Raw genomic sequence first — 22018 nt, 5'->3', positions numbered from 1 at the left:
GAGATCATAAAAATGGGAAAGGGTCCCACATGTACAAAAATATTTATAGCAGCACTCTATGTAGTTGCCAAAAACTGGAAGTCAAGGGGATGTCCATCAATTGGGGAATGGCTGAATAAATTATGGTATATGAATGTAATGGAGTACTATTGTGCCATAAGAAATGATGAACAAGAAGACTTCAGAGAGGCCTGGAAGGACTTATATGACCTGATGCTGAGTGAAAGGAGCAGAACCAGGAGAACTTTATGCACAGCAACAACCACAGTGTGTGAGAGCTTTTTCTGGTAGACTTAGATTTTTGTAATAACACAAGAACTTCTGAAAAAAAAAAAAAAATCCCAATGGTGGACCTCAAGGCAAAATGCCTTCCACACTCAGAGAGAGAAATATGGAAGTCACTCACATAATGTAGCAGATCATGTTTGTGTATGTGTATCTGTTTGTGTATCATGTTCTGATTTGTTATACGGATTCTTTCATTTATCTTAGTCTGACTACATAGCATGACTATAGTGAAAATATACTCAATAGGAAAGTATATGTAGAATCTATACAGAATTGTATGCAGTCGTGGGGAGGGAGGGAGGTAGTGGGGGGTGGGTGGGGAGGGATAAAATCGCAATTGTATGGCAGTGATTGTTAAACATTAAAAAAATAAAAAAATTAAAAAAAAAAAAAAAAAAACAAAAGATATAGCCTGACAACTGCTCCTGCAGGCATGTCAGCCATACCCATTAAAGACCCATAAAAGAAAATTCTTGTCATTGGCATTCTTGTCTTGGCATTGTCAAATAGTTCAAAAGTGAAAGAAAATTTTGATTTTTCAATGGAAATAAATGACATAAACCTGAAAAAAAAAAAATAGACAAGTACATTGAAACCTGGCAAGATAAACTGATTTGGCAGAAGTCGTTTAGGTATGGAATGCTGTAAAAAAAAAAAAAAAATTGTAAGCCTCTTCCCAGCTGTATCACTTCCTATACCACTACTCCTCTGCTCCCTATAGGAATTGTACTGGAATGTAAATCCATTGAGAGTACAGATCATCTTTCTTGTATTGGTATCCCCAACATTTCATATAATGTTTTACATGTAGGAAGTATTAATAGATTTCAATCCCTCTCTGTCTCTGTTTCTCTCTCTCTCTCTCTCTCTCTCTCTCTCTCTCTCTCTCTCTCTTTCTCTCTCTCTCTTTCTCTCTCTCTCTGTCTCTCTCTGTCTCCTCATCTCTCTGCGTATGTCTCTGTTTCTCTGTGTGTCTTTCTCTCTCTCTCTGACTCTATCTTTGTCTCTCTGTCTATGTTTATGTCTCTCTTCTCTGTCTCCCTCTCTCTCTTTAAATTCACCAAATCTAGTACACTTTTCATCATACCATCTATTTGCCCTTGAAGTACAGACAGGCAATAAGCAAACATTAAGTACTTGATAGGATCCAAGCACTGTGATATATACAAAGGATAAAAAGAAATGAAAAAACCCAAAAAGATTCTTCCTTGTGTTGGGAAGCATAAATTCTAAGCAAAGATATAAAGGAAAGATTATTCTATGGATTATGCACATCCTTTTGAAATATAATGTCAAAAGAAATCAATCTCAATGAGTAGATATATAGGTAATTTGGAAGCCAGAAAGACCTTCTCCAGAAGAAAAAAAAATAAGCTCAGTCTCAGCGGAAGCCAACAGAGCTAGCAGATCAAGATGAGAAAAGGAAACAATGGAGGCACTGGGGATAGGCATTGCAAATAAATGGATTTAAAATAAGGAGTGTAGTTAATGAGGATGAGCAAGTAGGCCAGGATAGTATGTGGAGGACAGTAAATTATGAGACAGATTGTAACTGAGAAATGTGGAGAAGAAGTAGGAGGAAATTTTAAAAATAAGAGAAAACTGATGACTCCACAACATTCTGTAGGCTACTCTTTTAATGATTCCTTAGTCTGCATCATTATTCTTGACAGTCTCAAAGATGTAGACATGGTATAAGAATTTGCATAATAAAGAGACATTATAATAGATCATCCTTTTCTTTAATCCTTTCCATTTCATATAATTGGGAAAATTATTATGTAGTTACAACTGTGTAAAAATCATATACTAGGCCCCAATCCAGATATAAAAGTACGTAAAGTAAAATTCCAGCTTTTCATTCATGCATATCTGACATTTATCAAAATATTCATCCCTATTCTCAGTGAAGATTTACTTTTCTCTTTTCCTTTTCTTTAAATTTCTTGTTTTTCGTGAAATAGCTAATATGGGAAGATGCATTGTATGATTTTACAAGTATAATTAATATACTTCTTGCCCTCTCAATGGGAAAACAAAGGGTGGGAGGGAAGAAGAGAATTTTTAACAAATAAATAAAGGGGTAAAAGAAAAAAATAAAATTCATGCTTAAAAATTATGAAAATTGTAGCATATTGTCATTTCTTCAATTAGCCTTAAATGAAAAATCAAATTAAAACCCGATTTTATTTGAATATCAAAAATAGTTTTGTTGCCCATACCTTCTGCATAGCATTCTTCATCTCTGTGTTTCTCAGTGTATAGATGAGAGGGTTCATCATGGGTGCAATGATTGTGTAAAACATGAAGAACTCCTTATCATTTTGACTGGCACTTGGAGGAGGGATATAGGTGGCAATACAGGGCACAAAGAAGAGGACAAACACCATGACATGGGAAGCACAGGTGGAGAGGGCTTTATGACGAGCTTCTGATGAATGGTTCCTAAGGTTATATAATATGACGATGTAAGATGCCACCAAAACCAGAAAAGTAGACAAGACAACTATCCCAGTATTTGCAATGACTAAGATGTTTGGGATACGTGTGTCAGTGCACACAAGTTTTGAGAGGGCTTTCACATCACATACGTAGTGATCTACTAGATTAGGGCCACAGAAAGGTAATCTGATGACCATGATCATCTGGGCAATGGCATGCCCAGCCATTACCAGGCCAGCAAGAGCACCATGTTACATCTCTGTCTATTCACAATTATCATGTAATGCAAAAGTTTACAAATGGCAACATAACGATCAAAGGCCATAGACACCAGAATGAACATCTCAACACCTGAAAGAAAATGAGCGGTAAACAGTTGAGTCATACAGCCATTATAGGAGATGGAACTTTGCTTGACAATTAAGTCCCTGAGCAACCTGGGAACCACAGTGGAAGTATAAGCAAGGTCCATGTAGGATAAATGACAGAGAAAATAGTACATAGGTTGTTGGATTAAATGACTGCATAAAATAGTGATGAAGATAATAATGTTCCCAAAGAAGATGGCAAAATAACAGAGCAAGAAGATTATAAAACATATCATCTTAACTTCTGGCTTCTTGAGCCAGATTTTCCATGTATTTAAAACAGTGGGCAGTTTTCTAGAAGAATTTTATTTCACCTGCAATTCAAGCAAATGTGATAAATCAGTAAAATATTGAGCTTGTAGATGATTTTGAATGGAAGTCTCATTAGCTTATTATGGATACAATTTTAATCCTACTATTTGACTTGCTTTCTACACATTTAAATGAAAATTTTTTTAAAAGAAGGTTTTTTTAAAAATTCATACAGATTATGGGTATCCTAAAAATTAAATATCTATCTAGTAGCATTTATTATGCTATTAAATATACTTATATCTATAAAATAATAATAATGCACCATAACTTTAGAAAGGTCTTAGCTCTTAAAATCCGTTTTAGTGCACTTCTTAATCATGAGGAAGATTTTTTTTTTTTGTGAGGACTCATCCCATATCAAGTACTTCTTAACATAATTAAAATGAGCTGGTTAAACCACGAAATTTCCAACTTTTTTTTTATAAAAAAAGTACAGTAAAATATATAATTTTAGGGAAATTTCAACAAATATTAAATATAGATATAATGCCAGTTGAAAAAAATTTTAAATGCCTTTTGGAAATCTAGGATAAAAAAATAAAACTGAACAATTTTTTCTTCCACTCTCCTGATTCATTTTACTTAGCCAGTTAGCAGTCACTGAGAAATCATAGATCTACAAAAAGTGGAATGACTGCCTAAATAGGGAGAACATGACAAACGATGCTCAGCTCCCAAACTAAATGAATTAAAAATATAATAAGGCACATTGAACAATGGACTAAGAAACTACTGATATGGATTTTATTTCCATTCCTGAAAGGAAAGTGTGGCTTAATGACTCAGTGAGTGGGTCCCTTTGATTATCACAAGTACAAGGATAAAATCAAGAAATAGTACAGAGTTAGGGAGGAAAGAAAGACATTAGTTAAGTGGAGTAGTGATATTTACTGTGACATTTTTAAGAGATCATGGTGGTGGTTTATTTTTACAACCTTTGTAGCAGTTGAAGGTGTAATAAAGGCTTAATATTCATCTGAGATTTGGAGGAAACTTTGAACTCTTTTTATCTCTCTCCCCCTGTGTTTTCTAAATGTATCACCATGTTTGTGATTTTCTTGAGTAAAAATATCTCATTCCCCTTACTCCTCCTTTTTCTTCCCTTCTTCATTTCCCTTTTCTTGTCCTCTTTCATATCTTCCTCTTCCTTTTGATCTCCCATCTTCCAGAATGACTAACAATACTCTTTCCATAAAAGTCACAGATGGTCATCTATCCCATCAAATCAAATCATCCAAGCTTGGAAGGGTGTACCAGAATTTTCCCCACTATACTTCCTTTCTGGCATAAACTTGTAGAATTCAGGGCCACTGTCATTTTTGCATGTTTTAAATAAATCTGTATACCTGTTTATTTTGGGGGGAGCGTGGGAGGGAGGATATATGCAATAGTGATGACAACGAACTTCCCAGTATCAATGAATCTGAACCAATCATACTCACATTCTGATATTTATATCCTAGATGTTCTTAAAGAATATGTATAGATAAGAGAACAGTGAACAAAAATATATATTCAAAAAACAGCTGAATCATATAAATGCTAGAATTAGCACAATTATAAGGGAAATCAGGCATTCATTTTTAAGGTATTTGCCACTAAGGACTGAGTCATTTCAGTTGTGTCTGTCTCTTTGTGAACAAATTTGGAGTTTTCTGGGCAAAGATAGTAGAGTGGTTTGTCATTTCCTTCACCAGAAGAAACACACTAGAGACATTTAAAAAGAAACACTATTTGTGCAAAGGAGAGAAACAGGAAATATAATGTTATTGCTGTATGGAACTCCAAGTGAGGAAATCCTTCTGCAGGTTGAGGTTAGCATCTTTTCTCTGAATAATGGTCTTGCAGAGCTGCCTAGAATACTGAGAAGTTAAGTGACTTTCCAAGATTTAGAGAAACAATATATGTATTTTTTTCAGATATAGGACCTTGGCAAATATAGGAATATCAACAGTTATTGATCTATATGCCGAATTCCATATATATACAAATACATAGAGAGAATTCATGATAATTTACATTTTAAGGACATTGTTCATACTTTCCTTCATAAGCAATAGGCAGGTTCATATGTGTTATACCACAGTCATTTTCTTTTAGTATCATGTAGGTTCCTGAAAACGTCCTAAAATGTCCAACTATTTCATGTTTGTTGTAAAAAAAAACAAAACCAAACCTAAGCCATCAAAATGCATTTCTTAAGTACCTGGTATACTGCCTGTCAATTGCTATAGCTTTTAATTTGGTACAGATAACTTCTAATTTAATGTTCTCTCAGCATTGTCTATCATGCATATAACCAAATTATTCAGTTACTTGATGCATAAAGCTTCCAAGATACCTTCTGATCATTCATATCAAGTGAGGCATAAAGTAAGGAGACATATACCCACCGTTTCTGGTCACCATTTTGTTGAGGGATAACCACAAGAGAAATTAAGTTGCAGGGGGATTCCTTTTAGGTGCTGAGGTCTTACACATGTTCTTTTTGCGAATGACAAAGTATTTCTCCCATAAAGGCCCAGAGCACTTTAAAACTTTCTGGGTAAGATACATAATGAACTTTTAAAATTGATGTAACCATGTAGACAGAATGGGAAATAAACAAAGAAGCACACAAACAACAATAACAAAAACAAAGAAGGTAGATAGGAAAATATTTCTTTCAGATTATGACATGAATTGAGATTGATTTCGTGGAAAATGTAAACATTTTCCTTTCTACTTATATTTTTTCATTGTATTTAGGTTAATCTTTATTGTAAACACAAATACATACATACACTGTCAAAGGCTGCATTGCCATTTGAAAATTTAATGCCTTTAATTTCTTCAAACTTCTACCAACAAAGGTCCATCTTATTAATACAATTTTTAGAATACAGTTTATCATTAGCTTTATTATCCCTTCATCTCTGTAATCCAAAAGAGAAAAGAAAAAAAGTTAAATGTCATGTGGAATACCACATTTAATTAAGAAGAACCACTGAACATGTTACCTAGAGCCAATAGGAATATTAGTTGGCGTCTAGTGTAAACCTTCCCTCCCATCCCCTATTTTACTGATAGAAAATGATGGTCAAAAATGAAATCGCCTACATAATGTCTCACAGAAAACAAAACAAAACAAAAACAAACACTAAAAACTGAATAGAAATTAAACCTTTAGTTTGGTCATTAAGAGTCCCTTCACCAGAAATTTGGGTTAAACTTAAGAGGAAACAATTCAATGTGTCTAAGGCCACAAGTTAGGGAGTGGGTGAGAGAGTAAAAAGATGTTTGAATACCTAGGACTGACTCTGTGCAGAACAGAAAGCCAGACATGGATATAGACAGAAGGAAAGTGACAGTAACAAAGATGGAGGGACAAAGAAAAGGTGACAGTGACAGAATGACAAAAACAGGGAGAAACAGAGATAGAGAACCAGGCAGAGACAGGTTAAAACAGAGAAGTCAAGAGAAAGAGAAATCCAGTGAATAAAAATGAAGACATACAAGGCATCAAATAAAATACATCTAAAAGCAAAAGCAAATTATTACACAATTCAATTAAATCCAAACCAATTTAATTCTTCTACCCTCTTTAGAGTAAATATACTGCAATGGAGAGTGTGAAAAATTTATGTTACAACCTTCAGAGAGTTTCATACAAACTGTCACAATTACTATTTATGTTTCCATTAAAAACACACTTTGACTCTAACTCCATTTCCTCATTCGTAAAATTGAAATAATAAACCTGTTTCCTTTATCTCACTGGATGGGCATAAGAAGAAAAGTACACCATGTATGTAAAAGATTTTTAAAAACATTTAAAATTATTTTCAAAGTATCAGGAATTATTAATCTTCCAATGCTCTACATAGTTACTACCTTTTCCTTGGAATCTTGACACAATACCTTAGGCTCTACTTATTTGGACATATGTAGTATTTCCTTACATACTAGAAGGCTTCCAATAGAATATAAGCTTAGTTATTCCTTGAATACCAGAGTTAAAGAGAACATTAGAAGTAATCTATTCTAACTTGCATCTGAAAAAGGATCCCTCCTAAAATATACCTAGGAATCCATTCAGAATTTCTTCAAATGTCCTTCTCCTTCCCAAGGCAACTCATTTTCCTTTTCAACGGCTCTTGAACTATTTGTTAATTTCTCCTTATATTGGCAGCAAATCTGTTGACTATATCCACCCCAGACCTCTACATTGATGCTATGCTTTAGAGCCCAATGGAAGAAGTGCAATATGTCTTCCATGAGAAACTTATAATTACTTTAAGACAGCTATTGACTCATTTCCCTGAGAAAAAAAAATATCACCTGTTATTTAAATTACTTTTTGGGGTAATACAATAGTGAAGACATCAAGTCTCCCAGTTATCTTTTTGGAACATTCTGTGATCAGTCGTAGTCCATATGAAACCTAGCACAGGGGACAATACTCTGAAGAGAGTCTAAACAAAAAAGAGTATAGTGGGACAGTTCCTTTTATAGTCCCAGATTCACCATTGGGGAACCCACATATGACCTTTTAGGTCCTCAAGTGTGGCCCTTTGACTGAACCCAAACTTCACAGTACAAATCTCTTTAATGAAATGATTTATTCTGTCAAAGTAGGACTTAATGGATAGGCTGCACTTGTGGACCTAGTGGACCACACGTGGTCTCCTCTCCTGTAGAAACTGTGTTTCCTTTAAATAAGTGTGAGAATACTGATCCTTTTTTGTCATGTCATATTATTGATTTGTATTTAACTTTCAGTTTGATGACTGAGCCTTTCTCTTTTTTTTCCTGCCAAGTGAATATCTACATAACCATTTTGTGTCCGTGAAGTACATTGACTTGAAAATAAATAACCAGAAGAAAGGCGAGAAACCATTTTTTAAAAAAATCCTGTGGTCCAAGTAGTATTAGTCGTACTTACTCTGGTTGCTGTAGGGAATTCTCAGTGATGATCACTCACTTTCTGTGCATATGGGTAACTGCATTAGACATAGTTTTAGAAATGCCTGAGCCCCTGAAAGTTTTAGTGAATTCATTGCCCAGATCTGCACAATTTGTCAGCACTGAGGCTTGACCCCATGTTTTCCTTGTTCTGAGGCCCACCCCTGCTCCTCACTTAACCACATTGCCTTTCATTTTATGTACAATAGGTACTTCATGCAGTGTATACTTAAATATAGTCAGTACCTAGTGTGTGGTTGTCTATACTAACAACTTGGATCAAAAAAGATAATCTATGATCTTAAAGATCTTATATCCTAGTACCAAGAAACTACTCATAGAGTAGTTACCTAGGAACATACTTTGGCTTGGAGATTTATAGGAATAATGAGGAAATCACAAGCTAGTAGAGTGATATGCCTTTACAATAGTAGTGGTTGTGTTCATTTTATTATCATTCCAAAATCAAGAGGAAAGATCAATACAAATAGGTAATAATAACAACAAATGTTGAAAGCAGAGCTTATTTTGGGGTAGAGAGCTTTTTGGTGGTTCTAGTTGAAGTACAACTACTAAGCAGTTTAGATGAAATTCTCTGATTTCCCCCATGATTCAATAGCCTGTTTGGTGCTGGGGCCAAGACTGAACTCAGCCTGTTCCCATTTGAGAAAAAGGGTCTAGAGGTCACTTGGATAGGGCACATCTATAAGTGCTTGAGTTACTACTCAGAATCAGTATCTTGCATAATTGTTTTCCACCCTACTTCCAGAGCCTAAAAGCTTTTCCCAAATTTCCAGAAAAAACCTCAGATGGATGATAGTTCAGGAATAGATTTTAATGAGTAAAGTATGTAGTGGTTTTAGGGCTCTAGCAGTTACAACAAGAATGGGCCATTAAATTCCTATATCTTCGAAAATGGATGAAAATAGTGAATGATTTCCTATGTATCATTTCTGATAGTTTTAGACATTTTACAAGGGAACACTCACAGTTGAGAAGCTAATATTTTTATCTTTATCTTGGTAGAAACTTGAATTTTGTTTCATTGAAATGTGTTGAAATCAAAATTACAAAGGATTTGATGTTCAGCAGAGAATTCAGAAATGATGGTGGCTAATCTTTAATTTTACAAATCTGAAAATGAAATCTCCCAGAGAGAAGTGACTTCTTCAGTGTCACACACCTACCAATTGACAGAGTTGGATTCAATCTCAGGGTTTTAGGGTCCATATACAATGATCTATACTCTGAACAAAAAATTGAATTAATCAAATGTTCCATAGAAAACAATTAATAGAAAACTGTCCATTACTTTTAATTACAAGGAGCTGTTACTTGTTAATGGATTACACCTGAGATGTGATTAGTTATCTTAATAGCATGCTCCCTTTATGAGAACGTTTTAGTTGGAGAAAAAGAAAAAGTCCAAAGTACTATTTGTATAAAAATTATGGAGATGTCTAAAATCTCATTAAGATAAATACATTTCTCCCTGTAGTTTAAGATTTCTTAGTCTTTTTATGTGCCACATATTTCTTTGGCCATCTACTATAAATTATGAAACCTTTTTCAGGATATTGCTTGGAAATAATGGAAGGAATTTTTAAAATTAAAGATTAGTTGATATAAAGATAAGGTTTTTTTTCCATTCAAATTCATGGATTCCATGATATTTATCCATTGCCTTTTTCAGTGTATGTAGATTCAAAGTTAAGAACACTTCCTCCAGCACAATGTCTCTTCAAGGTAGGTAAAAGGAATTGCCATAAATGGAAAAATCCTGGATTCAGGAAGATATCAAAATAATTCTGACTACTGTAAAAGTTCTTTTGTGATCTAATACAACTCTCTCTAGTCTCACTTTTCACATCTAAAAATTAGGGGATAAAAATCACCTCTAACAAAAGGACATGATAATCAGGTCTGTCAATATATAATGAAGGGGTTTGAAAAGTGCCAAGTGCTATGTCAAAGTAATCACTCTAACTGAAATCTTGTCAAACAAAAGTCAGTCAGTCAATTCCAAGTTTACTCCATAGTTGTTGAGTTAGGGGAGTGGGAATAAGTAGAAGAAATATTTTGGCATATTTTCTGGTTTAAATAATCAGATATGTGACAAAGGGATAAAATAGGGAAGAAGGGAGTGAACAGAATTGTAAAATATGGGCTAGATGTAGGTGTGGCAGGTGGGGTAAAGGGAGATTAAAATAAAATAAAAACACCTTACATTGTCATAGATAATGAGGTAGATTCATCCCTGATTGATATTCACTCACGAAAACCAAACCTGGAGCCTGAAATCTTCAGTTCTCCATGGACAGGGACAACACAAAAATGCAAACTTGAATGGTGAATCAAAAGATGATCTCATGTCTGTATTTTGTCCCAAGTCATCCCAAGTCTGTCTCTTGTATCACTTGAAGGACAGTGGTCTTATTCAGGGTGATACTAATTCATATGAATTGCAAGAGGACTTGTCATCTTGAAATCTGCCTTCTCTCCCAGATGGGATCCCAGAGAAACACAAAAAGGTACTGAAAGTCCCTACCTCCATATCAAACTTTTAAGCTGGTAAAAAACAATCTTGTAAGAGTGTCTTTGTCTAACACCCTCTGATTCCAAAGGTACATGTGGAACCAGGGAATGCATCCCCTGAGGCATTTTGAAACAGACAAGTTTTTAGATTATTTAGAGTACAGTAGCAAACTTTGGTGAAGGGGGAAATTGTTTTTTTTTTCCCCTTTCGCTTCTTGGCTCCTGTCAAGCTTTGTCATTAATGTGTATATCAGAACTCAAACTTTTGACATTCAAACTCCTTGCCTCAAAAATATACTTAATATGAACTTACATAATATATATTATAATACAGCTCATATATGTGTATGCATATATGTGTATATATACACACATATATATGTGTGTGTATATATACATATATACCTATATACACATATATACATACACACACATATATATATATATATGTATTTATATGTTTATATACACATGTGAAACACCTACTTAGTAGATCATCAAAAGAATGTTGGGATAGTCCATGTCACCAGAAAAAGGTTTTTATGATATGACACAAAAGATACAGCAAATTACAGATCCTGATTTTCTTTTATTTGTTCACAATTTGTAAATTACAATAATACCTAAGGAGAGACACTCAATTTTAAAGAAAAATTCACTATAAAACTCATTGTCATCTAGTTTTTTTCTCAATATTCTAAAAGAACTGTTGTCCCGAATACTGCCCATGGTACGCTTGTCACAAACCATTCCTCACATGTCTTCTGCAACATTTGACAAAATTGAAGTTTTCTCTCACCCAATATATCTCTGCTTTTCTTTTTGTTTACTCTGTGATACATCGCATTGTCTTGGCTTTCATTCATTTCTTACCGCTGTCTGTAACATTTTATCTCAGCCAATCTTCCAGTTCCTGATGTCTTATATCATAGATACCTCTTTCTTTTACCCACTAGTATCCTTCTCTTCCTTGACTTCTTCCTTATTCTCTTCTGTCTAAAATTAAGAATCTCATTTCTGCTTATGATTACCACAATTTATCTCCAGGCCTAATTTGTCTGTTGAACTTCAGATACTCATTTCCAACTGTTTCATATGTATCTCCCTCTATATGGTTGCCTTAAAGTAAATGTGTCCCAAAATGAATTTCTATTTACTTTATTTTTTCTTATGATTCACTTATTTTACTCAGCTGCGCTCCCATTATCCTCATCTAGAAATTTTAGTACTAATTGTTGATGTTTCCTAGAGCACTACACTTGAATTCAGAAAGATTTATGTACTAATTCTTATTTATATATCTGCTAGTTGTGTGTTTCAATATGGTTATAGAAGGATAATTGTCTCAAACATGTCTAACCTTCCATTATCCCTTTGTGCTCAGGATTCTGTTTAACTCTGATGTACCAGCAGGCAAACCTAACGACTAGACACCTATCTGGGTGCCGTAGGAATTCAAACTTGTCTCCAGACCCACTGCAAAGATACTGCTGATCCTATTGGTTCACCTTGGTTAAGAGAATGTATTTAGCATCACACCAGAACTGAATTGAACTAACTTTAAAATTCCTTACTACTACTATTACTTGGCTATCCATACATGCATATATTTATTACTTTTATATGGTGTTAAAAAAGGATATGGCAGAATATATTAACAACACATATATTGGGTGTACCAAAATTCAAAGTCTGCACTAAGACTTTTATGTTCATCCTTCATTGCTGAAGAAGATCATGCCATCAGAGAAATGATGACATGACTTTCACTTGACTTTCTTTTGAGTGAGAGAGAGCTGTGCAAGGTTATCAGGCTCACTTCTCCTCCAGAGCCATCTGAATTCAGTGAACTAATATTCCTCAGGATGACTGGATATGATCTAGGATGCAATGGGAGACCACGGCCCCTTTAGGTCAAGGTCTATGCAGGTACCCACTTAGGGTGAGGTAAAGCCCATTCATTGAATAGACCTGTTTAAGAAGTAGTCAGGGCATGGCCCCTTTATCTTTCCCTATGATGGTTGTTTGAAGAAATGCTATTTTCTTCTTTTTTCTGTAGAACAGAAAACTTCAGGGATGAACATAATTAGTGTCTCTAAGAATTTGAATATTTTCCCTTTTTTGTAAATAGTACTTATTTTTATCTAATAACATGTAGAACAATTATCAACATTAATTTTTATAAGATTTAGAGTTCCATTTTTTTCTCTCTCCCTCTCTCTTCTCCCCTCTCCCTAAGACAGTAAACAATCTGATGTAAGTTATACATGTGCAATAATGTTAAATGTATTTCTTAATTAGTTACACAGTGAAATAAAAATCAGAACAAAAAGGAAAAACCGCGAGAAAGAAAAAGAAAACAATCAAAAAAAGTAAATGTGATAACAGTATAATTTAATCTGCATCCAGACTCCATAGTTCTTTCTGTGGATGTTCGTAGTATTTTCTATCATGAGTCTTTTGGAATTGACTTGAATCATTGTATTACTGAGAAGAGCTAAGTCTATCATTGGTAATCATAGCACAATGTTGCTGTTTCTGTGTACAATGTTCCCCTTCTTCTGCTCATTTCACTGAGCATCAGTTCATATAAGTCTTTTCAGGTTTTTTTTTTTTTCTTCTGAAATCCGCCTGCTAATTATTTCTTCTAGGTGTATGGCAAGTAAAGTAGAATTTTTTTGTTGTTTTTCTTAATTGTATTTTAATGAATCAAGTGACTTTGACTGAGTCTTTTCTTTGATTGGAAACAATATATATATATATATATATATATATATATATATATATATATATATATATATATATATATATATAGAGAGAGAGAGAGAGAGAGAGAGAGAGAGAGAGAGAGAGAGAGAGAGAGAGAGAGAGAGAGAGACAGACAGACAGACAGAGACAGAGAGAGACAGAGACAGAGAGAGAGAGACTGAGAGAGATGTATATTATGTGTATATACATATACACATACACACATTGTATTGTTTGGAAGGAGAAGAGAGTGTACTGAGAGGAGTAGAGCTGAGAGAGAGAGAGAAGTGAGCATGAGTGGAATAGGGGAAATTGCTTATGGGGAGACCTAACAGAAAGAATGTTTGTGATGTAGGTGTTCTTTCTGTTGATCTGTGTTGATTCCTCAGGCAGAAGTCCTGTCTGTTGATCTCTGTTAATTTCTCAGACAGTAGTCTTGCCTTGATGGCACTGGTAACATGTATAAATATTGTCATAGCACTGTTAAGTTTTGTTTTCCTGGAAAAAGATGCTGTGTATAGGAGCCCCTGGAGACTGCTTGTAAGGCAGAAGCAGGAAGATTTTGGATCAGTCCCCATGAGCTGAGACAAGGAGAAGCAGCAGAGAGCTTCCTGTATGGGAACCCAGGCCAAAACTGGGAGTGGTTGGCCTATGGAGGAGGAGTTTTGGGGTTTGGAAGTCAGTCTTGAGTAAAGATGAGAGAGGACAAATATATAAATAAATCAATAAACTGTGAATTGATTAAGGATATTGTTCTTACGGGGACTTAGGAGTGCGTGATGTGATATTTTCTGCTAATGTTTAAGGGTGTGTCATGCTAGGGAAAACCTTAGCCTGGGACTTCCTGACTTTAAAGATGCAATGATATATGCTATGCACCCTGTGACATACTGAGCATTTTGAAACTCATATATTTATTATATGATATGTTTTGCTTAAGGATGTTGCTATGAATGTTATTTATTACATTATTGAACCATGGTTAGTTTAGTGCTGAATAGAAAGTTCACTAGACTATGCTATGAGACCCTTGAAATTATTCACAGTAGGACTCCTAAAGTGCTCTGGTATGACTGAAATTACAATAGCACAATAGTGTTGCATTATATTCATACACTACAACTTGTTTGGCCATTAATGAACATTCCCTCAATTTCTGATTCTTTGCCAGCAAAAAATAAGGAAACAAACTGCTGCATATATTTTTGCACATGAGGGTGATATTACCTTTTTTATGATCTTTTCAGGATGCAGAACTATTAGAGTTATTTCTGGTTCAAAAGGAATGTAGAAGGGACAGTGTAAAATAGCTGAGTAGAAAGATACACATACTCTAGCTCTTCTCCTGTAGCCCATAAAATACCTGTAAAAAATAGCTCTCAACAAATTCTAGAGCAGCAGAAGCCAGAGAACGACAGAGTGAAGGAGATTTGCAGCCCAGGGTAACCTGGAGGGCTGACAGGAGGAGTCTGATGCATGGGGTGCAGAGCAATGTGCAGCCCAGCCTTAGCCACGCGATGTCAGAAAGAAGAGGTGTGGAACAGGCAACAGGGATTGGAAACCTCAGCACTAGCAGAGGTTCTTAGATCCTTCAACCCACAAACACCAGTGACTACTTCAATGGTCACTGAGAGGGCTTTTTCAACTGGGTGAGAAGGGAGGAGGGTCCTCCCCTAGCCCCGTCCCCAGGTGGCAGCAGAGAAGGCAGCATCAGCATTCATTTCTGCAGTCCTCACCCTAAAGCCCCTGGGGGAATTGAGCAGCTGATCTAAATCTCAGCCCTGAGCACTGTCCTAAGGTGAGGAGGAGCTCTGGTTTGACAGAGTTGAAAGTAGTTGTGGAGAGGGAATTCAACTACTCTCAGATTCTGGGTAGAAAAGCTTTTGGTTGCTCCTCGATCAATGCAGATGCCACCAGAGGAGTTGACTCCTATCTCTTCATTGTACCACCTTGGAGGAACTGAGAAGTTATAGGCTTCCAGGGTATACTCTCCTCTTAACAAAGGACTCAAAAGTCAAGTAGCTGGCTGAGAAAATGCCCCAAAAAAGGCGAAAAAAGACTATTAAATGTTACTTTTTTGATGAATAGGTATTTTCTTCCATCCTTTCAGATGAGGAAGAAGAAAGCATAACATCCGAGGAAGTCAAGTCTTCTGCATCCAAAACCTTCAAAATAAATATGCAATAGTCTCAGGCCATAGAAGAGCTCAAAAAGCATTTTGAAAGTCAAGTAAGAGAGGTGGAGGAAAAATTGGGAAGAGAAATGAGACCGATGCAAAAAAATCATGAAGAGCGAGTCAATAGCTTGCTAAAGGAGACCCAAAAATAGGCCGAAGAAAATAACAGCTTTAACAATAGACTAACTCAAATGGTGAAAGAGGTTCAAAAAGCCAAGGAGGAGAAGAATGGTTTAAGAAGCAGAATCAGTCAAATGGTAAAGGAGGTTCAAAAGCTCACTGGAGAAAAGAGTTCTTTAAAAGTTAGAATGGAGCAGATGGAAGTTAATGACTTTATGAGAAACCAAGAAATTGTAAAACAAAACCAAAAGAATAAAAAAATGGAAGACAGTGGGAAATACCTCACTGGAAAAACAACTGACCTAGAAAACAGATCCAGAAGAGACAATTTAAAAATTATTGGACTACTTGAAAATCATGATCAAAAAAGGACCGAGACATCATCTTCCAAGAAATTGTCAAGGAAAACTGCCCTGATATTCAGAACCAGAGGGTAAAATAAATATTGAAAGAATCCAATGCTCACTTTTTAGGTTAGAGATCCTAAAAGAGAAACTCCTAGGAATATTGTAACGAAATTCCAGAGTTCCCAGGTAAAGGAAAAAATATTGTAAGCAGCTAGAAAGAAACAATTCGAATACTGTTGAAATACAATCAGGATAACACAACATCTAGAATCTTCTACATTAAGGGATCAAAGGGTGTGGAATATGATATTCTAGAAGTCAAAGGAGTTAAGATCAAAACCAAGAATCAACTACCCAGAAAAAACGCATATAATACTCTAGAAGGATAATGGTCATTCAATGAATTAGAGGACTTTCAAGCATTCTTGATAAAAAGACCAGAGCTCAAAAGAAAATTTGACTTTCAAACACAAGAAGCAAGAGAAGCATGAAAAGGTGAACAGAAAAGACAAATCAGAAGGGACTTACTAAAGTTGAACTGTTTACATTCCTACATAGAAAGATAATATTTGTAAATCTTGAAACTTTTCTCATAATTGAATAGTTGGAGGGATTATATATATATATATATATATATATATATATATATATATATATATATATATATATATATATATATATATATATAAAGAGAGAGAGAGAGAGAGAGAGAGAGAGAGAGAGAGAGAGTACAACGTGAGTTGAATAGGTAGGGATCATATCTAAAAAAATTAAAGGATGATAGAGGAATATATGGAGAGGAGAAATGGAGAAATGGAATGGGGCAAATTATCTCTCATAAAAGAGGCAAGAAAAAGCTTTTATCAGTGGAGGGGAAAAAGGAGGAAGTGAGAGGGAAAAAGTGAAGCTTACTCTTATCACATTTGGCTCAAGAAGGAATTATACGCACACTCAATTTGTTATGAAACCTATCTTACACTATAGGAAAGTAGGGAAGAAGGGGATAAGCAGGGTAGGGGGGATGATGGAAGGTAAGGCAAATGGAAGGAGGGAAAAATTAGAAGTGAACACTCTTGGGGAGGGACAAGGTCAAAAGGGAGAATAGGAGAAATGGGGGGGGGCAAGGTAGGATGGAGGGAAATATAGTTAGGCTTACAGAACATGACTACTTTGGAAGTCATTTGTAAAACGACACATATATAGCCTATATTGAATTGCTTCACTTCTTAGTGGGGATGGGTGGGGACAGAAGAAGGAAGAGAAGTAGGAACTCAAAGTTTTAGGAACAAATGTTGAAAATTCTTTTTGCATACACCTGGGAAATAGGAAATACAGGTAATTGTGTATAGAAATTTATCTTGCCCTACAAGACAAGAGAGAAGATGGGGGCAAAGGTAGGGAGGGATATTATAAAGGATTGCAGATTGGTCAAAGAGGTAATCAGAATACTCAATGTTTTCGGGTGGGGTGGGGAGAGACGGGGAGAAAATTTGGAATTCAAAATTTTGTGGAAATGAATATTGAAAACTAAAAATAAATTAGTAAACATTCTAACAAAAGGGATGTACAATTTTTTAGCCCTTTGTGCTTAGTTCCAAATTGCTCACCAGATGCTTGGATAAGTTTATTAATGTATCAATGCATTAGTGTTTCAATTTTTCCACATATTCTCCAATATTTATCATTTTATTTCTTTGGCTCATTAACCAATCTGATAAGACTGGAAAGGTACCTCAGAGTTATATTAATTTGTTTTTTTCTAATAAATTGTGATTTAGAGCAATTTTTCTTTTGCCTATAGATTCCTTTGATTTCTTCATCTGAAAATTATCTACTCATGTCATTTGACCATTTCTCAATTGGGGAATGGCTTTTCTTCTTACAAATATGACTCAGTTCTCTATATATTTGAGAAATGAGTTCTTTTAGAGATATTTGAAAAACTAGTTTCCTAGTTTTGTGAACATATTTCTTAATGAAAATATTTCAGACTTTAGTCAAATAATGTAGAACTAGGAAAATGAGCAGAAATTTGAAAGATCCAAGTTTGGGTTTTCATGAAATGAATAAATTCTTACTGAACACAATTACCCACATGTTGAATCTACTACTTCTAGATATACTGACTGCATTCTACCCTCATGGAGGTCTTTAAACAAAGGATGAACAGTCATTTCTCATGGATATTGTGGAAATCATGAGGAATCAGGTACAGACTAAACTAGATTGAACTTTTGTTCTCTCTTGTTTATCTGTGATTCCATTCAATAGGACTCATTGATGTAGCACAATTATTTAACATTTTCCTAGTTTTTGTCCATAATCCAATCAATACCCAGATTGAAGTCTAACTAACTTCTTGCCCTGAGAAATACTTTCAAATCTCGTTCTTCCATCGTAATCCCTCACCAATCCCTTGCATAGGACTCCAGATAAAATGTCAATTGTCAACTATAAGAAATTTACACTGAGTCACAATAAGAAAGTCATCTTGGTGTAGGAAAATCAACACTAATTATCCATCACAATTTTGAAACTCTGACTTTTCCTCTTCCAAAATCTTCTTCAGGGTTTGTCATATGGGACGCATATTAGCTCTCATATTTGCCATTGCATCATTTTAATTGATATTTTTAAAGTTTTAAAATTTTATCTTCCTCTGGTTTCCCTGAATACCTCCCTCTTCTTGACCGTACATTAAGTTTATAAATAGCCAATCGGATATATAGGATATTATCAGAAAACTGACCCTTTTCAGGGCTGCTCATTCACCTTTGGCATCTACCTGGCACTCAACTCTCACCTGTGGCTCCAAGAAGTTATACCATGAAAAGTAGCCAAACCCCATTAAAACTGTGTTAGTAGACAGGCTAAACCACTTTGAGGGTTCCTGAAGGGCTTCAAACTCATGAATAAGATGGGGATGAGGAGAGTCTGTATTAGAAGACTTCCACTCAGAATGGGCTGTTGAGCACAGTTTGTTCCAAAAGCCATGAAGGCAACTGAAGTAGATGCTGTGGAACCCTTTAGAATTTGGTCAGACATGGATGCCTCTCTCCTGACCCACCAACTCTTGCATTGCTACCTGTTTTCCTTCAGCGTCCAAAGCCGTTTCCGTCCTGTCTAATTCAGTATGCCTTTCATTATATGTCTCTGTATTTCTGTGCTGTGTCCCTACTTCCTCTCTGGCGATTAACATATGATTACAAACACAATTGCCACTGCCATCATGGTCATTCCCACAGAGTATTCAAAGACTCGATTGTGCTTGACAACATGTAAGAATTATAAATAGCCAATTAGGTATATGGAATATTGTCGGAAAACTGACCCTTTTCAGGGCTGCCTTCCATAAAGTATCAATTCACTTTAAAGGTTAAAGAATTTGACAGGGTAACAAGAAAACAAAGGTCAGTTACTTTTATTCTTGAAGTCTTGCGATATTACTTAATTAATGCAATAAACATTTAATTAGTATAATTTGTGTGTATATATATATATATATATATTTGTGTGTATACATACACACATATAAACATATGCATATGCACACACACACACACACACACACACACGTTCTTTCTACTGGGTTAAGCAGAGATCAATAATTTACACAAGATGAATCCATAGCTTTTTAAAGATATTTATTGGGTTTATTGTTGGGTACTGCTCATTCCAGAAAACTGAGAAATATGGAAACAGATTTTGACACTATGGACTCAATGCATAAATCAAGTTTAATGCTACATGTTTTATTTTAATCCTATTATGTATGGTGGTACCACAGTTTACACATAGCATTCTTTATTTGTGTATTTCTCAGAGTGTAGATGTGAGGGTTCAGGATGGGTGCAATAACAGTGTACAATACAGAAAATACTTGCTCAATATTATTGTCACTGAGAGGTGGCAAATAGGTATAGACACAGGGCAGAAGGAACAGGACTACAACCATAATGTGAGAGCCACAGGTGGAGAGGGCTTTGTGTCTATCCTCTCCTGAGTGCATTCAAAGATTATACAATATAACTACATAAGATGCTAGAAGGAGAAGAAAAGTAACCAAACTGAACATCCCATTGTTAGCAATCACCAAGATACTAAGAGCATGAGTGTCAGTGCAGATCAGTTTCAGGAGTGGTTTCACATCACATATGTAGTGGTCAATCTGATTAGGGCAACAGAAAGGTAACCAAAGGATCATGAGTAACTGAGCAATGGAATGCCAAAAGACCACTGCCTAGACAGTCAATATCAGCATGTTACATCGGTGCTGGCTTAGCATGACTGTGTAGTGCAAAGGTTTACAGATGGCAATGTAGATATCAAAGGCCATAGATACCAGAATGAACATTTCAACACCTCCCAGCAAATAAGCAGCAAAGAGCTGAGTCATAGAGCAAGTAAAGGAGATGATTTTGCTGTCTGCAGCTAAGATTCTGATCAGTGGGGAGGGTAATAGAAGTAGAGGCTAAATCTGTGAGTGCCAAGTGACACAAAAGATAGTACATGGGTTGCTGAATTAGATGGCTACATGTGACAATGATGAAGATGATGAAGTTACCGAGGAAGAATGCAAAATAACAGAGCAAGAAGAATACAAAACATATTTTCTTCATCTCTTTGTTCATAAAAAGTCCCAAGAGAACAAATTCGGTGACATTGTTCTGATTTTTCATGTAGTTAGAGTAGGTGATAAATATGAAGTAAAATATTAATTAACCTGAAATTATGTGGAATAGGAAAAATTATTGATATCTTTTATATTTGTAGCATATAAAACCCAATTTAGATAAATTTTAAAATAGATTCATTTATAACTACAGTTTCCAAGTCATAACTTGAAATAATAAGAATATATATTAAATAATTACTATATATTCATATATATATACTATATCTATCTATCTATATATCAAGTTTTAATACTTAATAGTATACTTAATTGTCATAATATAAGACATTTATTATAATGGAAAGTAACTTTACCTATTCATTTTTTTTTGTCCTGGGATAATGCAAATGAGAAGCAAAGTCAAATCAAAATAAAAAAACCAGTGATGTCATGACATTTAGCATTTGACAAGCAGGGGGGGAGGGAAGAGGAGGACGGGGGTGGAAGCATAAAAACCAGGGCAAAGGCTTCTTCAAAATAATAATAATAATATCTCATAGTTTTTTATGTACCTTTGCAAGGTTTTTGGGAAGCAATCTTTCTTCACTTAAGAAAACAAAATTCTCTCTTGCTGTGGCAGAAAATGATCTATCACCTCAGCATCAAAAATGTTATTTTGAACCTTTTCAAACATAGTAAGGCTGATCCTTGTTTAGATTTTATTTTATTGGTCAGAGAATTCTAGCTTCACAAAACCTGATGGAATTTGGATTCTCCAAACATAGCCTTGGAAAATTTAAATCATAGTATTTTCACAGTTTTTTTTTCTCCTTCATGACTAAATATTCCATGTTGTATATTTAAAAAATTTCAGATCAAGTGGATTAAATGCTATGCCTATCTTTCCTATGTAGCTAACTTTTGACTTTTACAATTTCCTCAATTAGTTTTCTTTTTAAATTTATTGATATATTTTGATATTCAGTCACAGGAATTTCTCAGTTCATTGCTTTCCATCTCTCTCATTATGGAAACAAAGATCCCCATCCCACTCCTGACCAGATCTCCACTGTAAATTAAGAAAACATTTTCACATACATTAATAAGGTATTTTAATAGC

General features: G+C 35.0%; 1 long non-coding RNA gene and 2 pseudogenes across 1 annotated transcript in view; 1 reads left to right on the top strand and 2 right to left on the bottom strand.

The window, feature by feature from the left end:
• LOC140511502 (uncharacterized) overlaps positions 1-22018 on the top strand; it is a 189400-nt gene that overhangs the window by 121379 nt on the left and 46003 nt on the right. The gene's annotated exons all lie outside the window — the stretch shown is intronic.
• Positions 2475-3334, bottom strand: LOC140509573 (olfactory receptor 4P4-like; annotated as a pseudogene).
• Positions 20050-20962, bottom strand: LOC140512885 (olfactory receptor 4P4-like; annotated as a pseudogene).

The sequence above is a fragment of the Notamacropus eugenii genome, chromosome 6, assembly GCF_028372415.1.
Source record: "Notamacropus eugenii isolate mMacEug1 chromosome 6, mMacEug1.pri_v2, whole genome shotgun sequence".
NCBI lineage: Eukaryota > Metazoa > Chordata > Mammalia > Diprotodontia > Macropodidae > Notamacropus > Notamacropus eugenii.
The sequence above is the reverse complement of the archived record's forward strand: the minus strand, read 5'-3'. Positions and strand labels throughout refer to the sequence as shown.